Source organism: Protobothrops mucrosquamatus, unplaced genomic scaffold, assembly GCF_001527695.2.
Source record: "Protobothrops mucrosquamatus isolate PMUCROS unplaced genomic scaffold, P.Mucros_1.0 scaffold351, whole genome shotgun sequence".
In the NCBI taxonomy this organism is placed as follows: domain Eukaryota; kingdom Metazoa; phylum Chordata; class Lepidosauria; order Squamata; family Viperidae; genus Protobothrops; species Protobothrops mucrosquamatus.
In genome coordinates, this window is record NW_015386686.1 from 52,024 (window position 1) to 62,169 (window position 10,146).

Below are 10,146 nucleotides of genomic sequence, written 5' to 3' on the forward strand. Positions count from 1 at the left end.
GCCTGACCTAGGGAGGATTTTACTTAGGGATGATTTTAAGAATAATTTTAATAGGAATAACAGCTTCTAATATTTGGTTTTTAATTTGGTTTTATAGGGGTCTATATTTTTTGTATTTTGTATTTGTACTTGTTTTAATATGCTGTGCACCGCCCTGAGTCCTGCGGGAGAAGGGCGGTATATAAATTAAATTAATAATTAATAATAATAGTGTCAGCTTTGATGCTGTTCAGCCATCGTATTTTTTGGCAGACTGGTTTCCTCTTTTAGCGCTAACTCTTCCCAACATAAATTGCTTTCTCCAGTGAATTTCCCCGCATGGCAAAATAAGTGAAATAAAACTCTTTAAAGAATCCCATTGTGCATAATATAAAAGAATCAATCCTGGGAGGATTGTTTGGGATCGGAATTTAATGAATTTTAGGAGAAATTTGTGACATAAAAGTTGTTTCAAATGTATAAAATTATCAAATATTGATCTGGAAAATCATCCAAAACTGCATTTCATACCACTAAAATTACATGACATAAATTTTAACTCACAAGATTGGGTTGGTGGGATTATAAAATACTTATAATCAGTTCTCATAGAAATGCTCATTATCCATTCCTTTTGGTCAAAGGTTTTGAAGATATTGGTGAAATCACCCAAAAAATGTTCATAGGACTCCTACCACTGACAATATTTCTTAAGGCACTTGAAGTGTTACAAGTAAGAAATATATTCAGATTCTTATCTCAACAAACTTGAATGTTGAAGTACTCTTTCTTTGGTCCAGTGTATTTAAAAATTTGGGAAATCGCTTTTAGTTCAAACATTAAAGGCAGGCTTTGAAAAATCCTTCAATTACTGATCAGTTTATTTAAATTTGATTACTATTTTTTATCTATAGTAACAATGTTGTTCCAACAGTTTATTTCAGGTTGTATAAATGTACTTGATAAAAATATTGAGAAAGATGAAATGCAAAGATTTTAAACATATGTATTCATATATATGTTTATTTCCATTTTTTATCTTAGTTTTTTAATTGCTTGCTATTGTTTAATTTGCTTGCTATTGTTTAATTTTTTAAAATACTAGCTGTACCCAGCTACGCGTTGCTGTGGCTCAGTCTGGTTAAATGGAAAAGAAAGAAAAGAGAAAGCGCATGTTTGTGTTGCTTTTACGTTCAACAGATGGCGCTGTTTTTCAAAAAAAGCATGTTTTTACCTGTCACAGGTGTGACATCTATATAATATAGGTATGTAAAAACACGCGCGTATTCGAATGCAACGTTGTGTCAAAATTTCAAAGCAATCGGTGAAGAGCTTTCGGAGATTTAAGATTTTGAACAAACGAACATTTACATTTTTATTTATATATAAGATAAGATAAGATAGAAAATATATACCTAGAAAGGTATTATTTTGAATGTGGAGTTTCTGGTTGATTTCTCACATTCAACAGTTAAACCAGAAATGTGTATTTTTTAAAAAATAATAGTTTCCCTTATATTCTATACTTAAGGACTTTAGTTTAGACAAGTATATGCCAAACTAAATCCAAAAGTAGATGAGGCTAAGACAAAAGCTAAACTACATTTAAATTACATTTTTATATATTTTTTATTTATATGACTGCCCATCTCAAATTTATAACTCTGAAAAGTTATTAGTTAAAAACACCGTAACAATAAAAACACACCTACATAAACAGCAGTCAAGATTAAAAACAGAACAAGCATAGTAGTAAGAATTGTATTTATTTAATGTTGAGAAAATGGAAACATCAAAGGAAGAAAAGGGGATAACAACCCCCTCACACTGGATTGTGTAGCATTGAATAGATTTATACTGAAGTTAAGATGCAACATTGAGTAACAAATGTACCTGGACATCACATTTGTTTACTAAGCATTTATGATTTGTAATAATAGAAAATCAATAAAATACTTATTAAAAAACAGAACAAGCAAAAGAACAACAAAAGTCAATGATGTTCAATAATTTTGCCTTTGTCTTAAGAACTGGGAAATAGGCAGGACTAGTTTTCAAAGCCATATGTAGCCTGTGCAGTTCTAACTTAGACCAACAGAGGTCAGTCTACAAACAATCATGGACACCTGTACTTATAAGCGGTAGATACACAGCACATTAGGAAGGCAGTACAAGATTGTACAGTATGGCAAACTGTGCCACAACCATCATCTTGGGCAAGCAGGTTAAAATAAAGCCACACTTTGAGGAGAATGATTTTTCTAAGTGGCATATGCTGCAGGTAAAATAGTATACTTTGGAATGAACTAGCACAGTGATGGCAAACCTTTTAGAGACCGAGTGCCCAAACTGCAACCCAAAACCCACTTATTTATCGCCGGGTGCCAGGTGGGTGTGGCCCACTGGATGGGCGTGGCTGTGGTCATGGCAGATTGGGTGGGTGTGGTCACCTCGATGTTGCTCGTGGGGAGGGATGCCTGTGGGGGCCGGGCAGGCTTGGGGGAGATCCAGGGGGTCTCTGGCAGGTGGGCAGGAGGCTCATCCTGAGGGGTGAGGCGAGGCAGGGCAGGGGTGCCACTGTTGCAAGGCAAGGCGAGGCAGGGGCCGGGGCGGCTGCTGCCTCACACATCAGCCCCCATACACAGAGGCCAACAAGCACATGGGGGCCGACAGTGTCCGTCAACAGCCACAGCCTGCCGGACCGTCGACCGGCACACTCTGGGGCTCCGCAGCCCACCACCAGAAATTCAGAGAAGCCGCCTCTGAGCTGGACAGCCGGCCAACAGCTGAGGAGGCGATGCCGTGGGTCGTGCCCAGGAAAAGGAGAACATGTGAGGCCAGGAGGGATGGGAGGGAAACCAGCCATGCTGGGATGCATCCGGCCACATGGCAGCTCGGCAAGTTAGCAGGCGGCTGGTTGAAGAGGGACAGTTGCCATCTCCAGGGCATGATGCGCGTGCCCACAGAGAGGGCTCTGAGTGCCACCTCTGGCACGTGTGCCATAGGTTCGCCACCACTGAACTAGCAGAACATTTTCAAAAGTTTCATTACTGCTGAATTAGACAAAGTGATGAAGAAACATCATTATAAGAATTTATTATTTAAATAAAATTTTCAGAAAAACAAAGGCAAAATTTCCCAAAAAATACTGTATTAATATTCATTACCCCCAAGTTTGATTTAACATATTTCAGACTCCACTGTTGCCATGCCATTACTCTATGTTGAAATATGAAAATCTAGTTATAAAGAATCACTCTTAATAAAGACAGAAAAGTAAACATAGTTCAACTATTTTGTTCTACCAACATCTCTAGGTAACTCCAAAAACTTGACAAATGAATTATTCTGATCCCATTTTCCAAAGCGCCTGAAGGCAGGACAAGAAGCAATGGTTGGAAACTAATCAAGGAGAGAAGCAACCTAGAACTAAGGAGAAACTTCCTGACAGTTAGAACAATTAACCAGTGGAACAACCTGCCTCCAGAAGCTGTGAATGCTCCAACACTGGAAGTTTTTAAGAAGAGACTGGACAGCCATCTGTCCGAAATGGTATAGGGTTTCCTGCCTGAGCAGGGGGTTGGACTAGATGACCTCCAAGGTCCCTTCCAACTTTATTATTATTATTATTATTATTATTATTATTATTATTTATAATGAATATGTTTAGTTGATTTCTTTGGCAGACCAATTAAGCCCAATTCAGTAAAAAACAAATAAGCTATCAAGAATTCTAGGTAAAAGCAGAAAAATAATTTATTCCAGGTTGTTCTCCCATAAAGGTTTTTTTTTTTTTAAAAAAACCCATAGAATAGCATGCAGACATTCGGTAAATTCAAAAAAGCTTGCAATGTCTATGGTCTATACAACCATCAAGAGGACTGACCTTTTCAAACAATAAGAACCCTGAGGGTAAGCAATTAGCAAAGAAAGTAACGCTATATAACTGCAACATCCATTATGTCTGTCAAGTTAATAAGACGCGCTCCCAAGTCCCAGCGATTCGTCAGCATTATTCATTGTCCTAACCAATTTTCAGAAAAGCTATTTTGAAAACGTATCACAGCACCGCGATGACAATTATTGCGACCACTAAAAGGCTATTTTTTGAACAACGTTATCTGGAGGCGGTCCCTGAAATCAGGAGACTGAATGAAAAAGCAGCCACGCGCGCCAAGGCTTGTCATGCTTCGTAAGTACAACTTCACGCCGTTTAGAAATCGAAGCGGCTTTGCGGCCCAATTGAAACCAGACATTCAGACGTAAAAGACGAATGCGGCACCTCCGGCGATCAAGGTCACAAGCACTGGCATCCCAGAAAAACAGCACTTCTTGAGCCAGGAAGAAGCGCGCCCATGCCTTGGCATTCTGCCGCGGACAGGGGGGCGGGCAGCAGCACCGGCCTCCGACTCGAGAGAGGAAAAGCGAAAAGCGTGCGGCGGCCGGCAACACCTACCCCACCTCCCAGCAGTGGAGTCAAGAACTCGCGAGGCCTCCGCTCGCCAAGCCCACGCGGGCGCTACGAGCCGGAGGGGCCGGCACGCCAGGCCCGCGGCCAGCCCCCTAAGAAAGGCTTCAGAGAACCCGGGAGCTCAGGAGCCATTCGCCTCCACGGTGCGTCGCTCGGCTCCGCGCTGAGGTAAAATCAGCCACCCGAACCCCGGGAGTCTCCCTCAGCCCCCGCCGGTCCCCGCCCCTCTCCGCCTTTGTGAGGCCGTGGCGGGAGCCCTTGGTGTTTCCTGCCGGGTTTCCCCCGGCTGCTTTCTCCTGGGAGTTACCCGAGAAGTGTCGTGTTCTTACCGGGTTCTCCGCACGGAAAAAGGTGAGAGCGTGGAAGTCAGTCTTCCCGCTAGGTCCCGTTACCGAACCCAAACAACCGCCGACGACGACGCAGCAGTGCCACAAAATGGCCGCCACGGCTGCAGTGCCGCTAGTCCGATCGCCGTGAGGGGAAGGAGGGAGGGCCTTCAGTGGGAGGAGCGGGTGGGGGCGTGGCTTTTGCTCTCGAGCGGGAGCTTGGAGAGGCGCCGCTTGTGAGGCGGCTTTGCTCACAAGCTCTCCCAGTCGGAACCTTTGCGTTGGACAAACGAGATCGCCGATCCCGCGCGGTCGCTGTCACCGGATCCCGAATGTGTTGCAGATGTTTAGAAACTGAAACCCCCGGCTGTCTAGTCGTCTTTATCGACAAGTATCCCCCACAGCATCACGCTGCTGTTGAGTAGTATACAAAGTACTACGTTATCGGACGGAGCAGAGACCGTTTTCTTCCCAAAATTACGCGCTATTTAAGCCTGCAAAGAAAAAAGGATATTGCTGTGTAATATGAAATCACGTGTTCGCAGTGCAGTTTTAGCTCTTCGTATCTTTAGCTGCTACAAAAATCTTCGGTAACCAGGTTCGGAATGACTTCGCCCTGAGACATTATAGTCTCATCACTGGAGGAAATCCTGGGCTGCAAATTAACCCCACGCGTGGCAGCTTCATAGGATCACGTTTATCCCCATAGCAAAAGATCGTCAAGAGACGAGTGGGTGGATTAAGCCTTACATTATAGGGTTGCCAGGTGTCCACTATTTGAGTGGACAGTCCACTTTTTTCACATTATGTTCACTATTTTTTTTCACAAAATAGTGGACATTTTTTTTATTCAAAAGCTTTATGATGAAATGGTACGTAATCTAAAGCTGTACAGTCTACTTTTTTACTACTTAACCACCACCACCCCGCTTGTCCGCTATTTTTTGGAAGCAGACCTGGCAACCCTACTTACATATACTCCCGTATATTTCATCAAAATCGAAAGCCCACAAACTAGAAGAAATCCGAAATACTGGAAAATTCTTTCGATACTCTTGATTATGCTCGATATAACACAATCGCGAAGTAATCAACATACTTATTGAAGATATTGCTGCTATTCGTCACGTGGGAAGCTCGACGCAGCTGCCCCTCCCACTATAATTAATAGTTAATGACACTATTTTGTCAAAGCTGCTTGTACATGTTACTACTAGGTATTCCCATTAGGTCGCCCACTTATTACATTTATTCTTGCTCAGAAATCTGCAGGGATTTAAAAACGGGGTATTAAATGATAATTTTGAGACACATACTTCTTTGAAATTTGCCTTACACACACTTTTTAAAGAATATAATTTTATATACCTAGCCCACTACTCAGAAAAATCCCAAAGCATACACTAATGAAAGCTGGTATCAAAATCTGAAGCCGAAGATCTTGTCTTTTAAGTCCTGGATCAGTTCCTGGAGGCTCTAAGGCAGTGGTTCTCAACCTTTTTAATGCCGCGACCCCAACCGGTCGTAAGTCGAGGACTAAACCGGTCATAAGTCGAGGACTAAACCGGTCATAAGTCGAGGACTAAACCGGTTGTAAGTCGAGGACTACCCAATCGGTCGTAAGTCGAGGACTTTCCCTGCCCGGGAGCGCTGCGCATGCATGGTTCCGCCCCCTGCGCCAGCCGAGGCGTAGCTGGCAAGCGGCAGAGATGGAGCAGGCCGACCACCAGCTGGCCCAGCCCAAGGGAGGCAAGGCACCTGCCGGAAAAGGGGGGAAATGGCGGACAAAAAAAATGGCGGACAAAAAAAATGGCGGACAGCCTTGCTTGGCGACCCCCATGAAATGGTCGATCGACCCCAAATGGGGTCCCGACCCAAAGGTTGAGAACCACTGCTCTAAGGAGCCTGATGGGGCAAAAGAAGCTCAGATTAAACCCTTCCAAGCTGGAACTGCTTGTCAGTAAACATCTGAGAAGTCCTGTACTGTATTTACTGTAGTCCTGTCATACACCCCTGAAAAAGTTGGTTTGTGACTTGGGGTCCTCCTGGATTGTCAGCTTCTATTAAAACAGAAGGAAGGCGTAGCCAGGGGGCTGTCTGTCCAGCTTTGATTAGTTACCACCCTACCTTGATCAGGATGTACTGGCAAGTTAATCATAAAGTGATTAGATGATCTATGTGGGGGGGTGCCTTTGGAGATGACCCGGAAACTCCAATTGGTACGGAAAGCAGTGTCATAATTGCTGATAGAGCTAAACCCTACCCAGTTTTGGAGTTGCTGAATTGATTCCAGCAAGCTTCCAGGACCAATTCAAAGTTGTAGTCATTACTTTTAAAACCATTCAGAATACAGGACTGACCATTAATCTGTTGAAAGTCTGACTCCTTGAAGGTTTGTGAGGCATAGACCAAGCAACAGATCTTAGGAATGATTTCCATTATGAAATATGTACTACCCCAGTATGGGTGGCCCAATAGTCCTTGCCTTAAGGAAGCAATTTACAGTAAAGTACTGTCCCAGTTAGCTGTTGGCTCATTATTCTCTTTGAGTGACCATCATAGTGAGTTGTTATAATTTTAATTGTATTTTATTCTAAACTGCTGTACTCTGCCCAGAGTCTGTATAGATAGTTTGTATAGATTAGGGTATTTTATAAATACTGTATTAAAGGATATGATCATGCCGATGTTCTGATCTGCAACTTTTGGAATTGCCTCCCTTTTAAATGCAAGGACACATTTAAATCTTTCAGGGATGTCACGTGGCCTTGGGACTTCAAGTTATGCATCTCTAGAGTTAATTTGATGTGCTTAACACAATAAATGTTTGTGCTACATTATGTGATTAAGGTTAGATACCACCATTATAACTCTTTCCACCCACACTTACTAGCATATGATCTTGTCAATTAAATTTGGAGTCTTACCAGTTGCTATGTCATGCAAATTTGTAACACTATTGTTTTGCAGATAATGGAATTTGAAATCATAACTAAGACGTAGTATTGAATAGCTAATTTATACTACAATTACATTACTTCCATTATACAGCCTAATAATGGAAACAGATTATTGTAGCCCCTGCAGTTTTCTTGGCAAGGCTTTTCAGAAGTGGCTTTCCATTGCCTCCTTCCTAGGGCTGAGAGTGACCCAACATCACCCAACTGGTTTTGTGCCTAAGGCAGGATTAGAACTCAGTCTCCAATTTCTATCCTGGCAGCTTAACCACTACATCAAACTGGCTCTCCTATACACTTGTCATATGTACTTGACAATTATGTTTTCTAATAAGCCACAGTTAAGCAAAACCATGGCATACTGTGCTGCATGTATACTGTCGTCAAGTCGTTTAATATCTATCATTTCACAGCATATCATAAAATAATTAGCAAATTTTAAAGGGAAATGAAGAAAAATCCTTTGATTGTTATAAGTAATCCTGAACTTACAACCACAATTGGGACCAGAAAATTTATTAAGCAGTGCAATTGTTAACTGAGACATCATGTAACCACACCTGATTTTAATTTTTTGCTGGGGTTATTAAGCAAATCACTGCTGTCATTTGAGTAAGACAGCACACAACGACTTGAGACCTTCCCTGTTGGCTTCCCCATTGACTTTGCTTGGTTAAAGCCAGCTGGAAAGGTTGTAAATGGTGATCATGTGGCCCCAGAATGCTGCAAGCATCATAAATGCAAACTGGTTGCCAACCATTTACATCACGGGTGTCAAACTCGCCACATCAAGTGACGTGTCGCGATGTATCGCAACTTTTTGCATTGCCGGCAATGGGGTGGGCGCAGTTTCGGTATGATGAAACCGGCCTGCGGCCCGGCAGTTTGACACCCCTGATCTAGATTGTGATAATGTGACCATGGGACACTTTGACAATTGTAAGTGCAAGGACCTGTTGTAAGACATTTTTTCAGCACCATTGTAACTTCAAACAGTAATTAAATAAATGGTTATAAGTTGATACTACCTGTATTAAAGGATATCATATTTATAACAGGATGTCAAAAATGCCAAATATATATATAATTCAGGGCTAGTGAGATCTTTCTTTTTTTTTAAAAGGATGGCACTATAAGCTTTAATAGTTATTTCAATCTGTCTCAAACAGATTTGTCCCTTGGGTGGGATAGAACAAAAAGTGCAGTATGAGAATATTTATATAATTAATGCTTCAATTCAATAATCAGGCATGCCATGTAACAATATTAGCGACACTAAATAAAATGTCAATACAATAGAAGCCATACTAAGTGAAATCCTTTGTTAAAGGATTTATCTAGGTAATGCAAATGTAAAATGTAAATGGTTTTGCATTGTAGATTTAATTGACTACCGTATAGCACTTTTCATCAAAATTATAATAGACTTTTGAAATTTTCTTCATCAATGGAATTTCTAGTCTGCAGGAAATTGGTTTTTGCATTGGGAAAATATAATTTCAGCAATTAAGGAAAAAAAGCTTTATCAAGTAACACATTAATCCATTTATACTTGTAACAAAGTAGTTTGGTGGATAGGATTTTGACTGGTAACAAAATGACTACACTAAAATGGGGAACCCTGAATTATGGGAATATGAACAAAATATGAAAGATTATTGTCAGGGTCCACTTCAAAACCTCATCCTAAGAAAGCAGAACTCGTGGAAGCAGTTTCTTCCAAAAGGAACTTTTATTAGGAGAAGCTGACAGCAGGCATAATAGACTGGATCTGAGGGTTTCCCGCTCAGATCAATAGGTTAAAAGTGTCCCAAGCAAAACCCTACCCCATAGTTCATCTGGTCAGTTCAAATGGGCCAATCCCCAGGTGTTAAGTCTGTTGTGGGAAAGAGTAGATAACATCATGCTTTCTCAAGGTTGCAGTGACGTTATGTCGGCTCTTCACACCTTCCCTTCAGAGCCCACAGATAAACCATTTGCCGGAGGCACATTCCTTTCTCCTCCCCCCTTCTCTAGCTGACTTCAAGGGGAGAGATAGTTCACAGAGGAAGTATGCAGAAATAGCAAAGTGTTACAATGTAGCGACAGGAAAATAAAGCAATAGCCTGCAGTGCTTCCCCCCCTCCCCTCCAGGAGCATGGCAGAACCCAGAAGTATAGAGAGAACAGAGTTTGAGTTTAAAGCAAGAAAGGGGTCCCCTTAGAATATGGGTTCTGACAATTATACAATCTCTAATTTTTGGCTATTAAAATTTCCTTCACGTCAGATATGCGCACTCCTTCAAATAAAAGCTTGTGGTGTACTCTCTTTTTGTAACAATTGTATTGAAACATGGAATCCTGATATTATCTGAAATGGAGCTAAATATCAAAGAGGTAGAGAGGGACATTATCTGTGAATGATAACTTGTTCT

The 10,146-nt window shown here is 41.6% G+C and overlaps 1 protein-coding gene across 1 annotated transcript in view; it reads right to left on the reverse strand.

Annotated features, from left to right (window-relative positions):
- Positions 1 to 4,914, reverse strand: part of PHF20 (PHD finger protein 20) — a 44,161-nt gene extending 39,247 nt beyond the window's left edge. Inside the window, exon 1 of the mRNA XM_015815554.2 lies at positions 4,780 to 4,914. The gene's annotated coding sequence lies outside the window, so the exon portion shown is untranslated. The remainder of the gene's footprint in view (positions 1 to 4,779) is intronic.
- Positions 4,915 to 10,146: the final 5,232 nt, after the last annotated feature.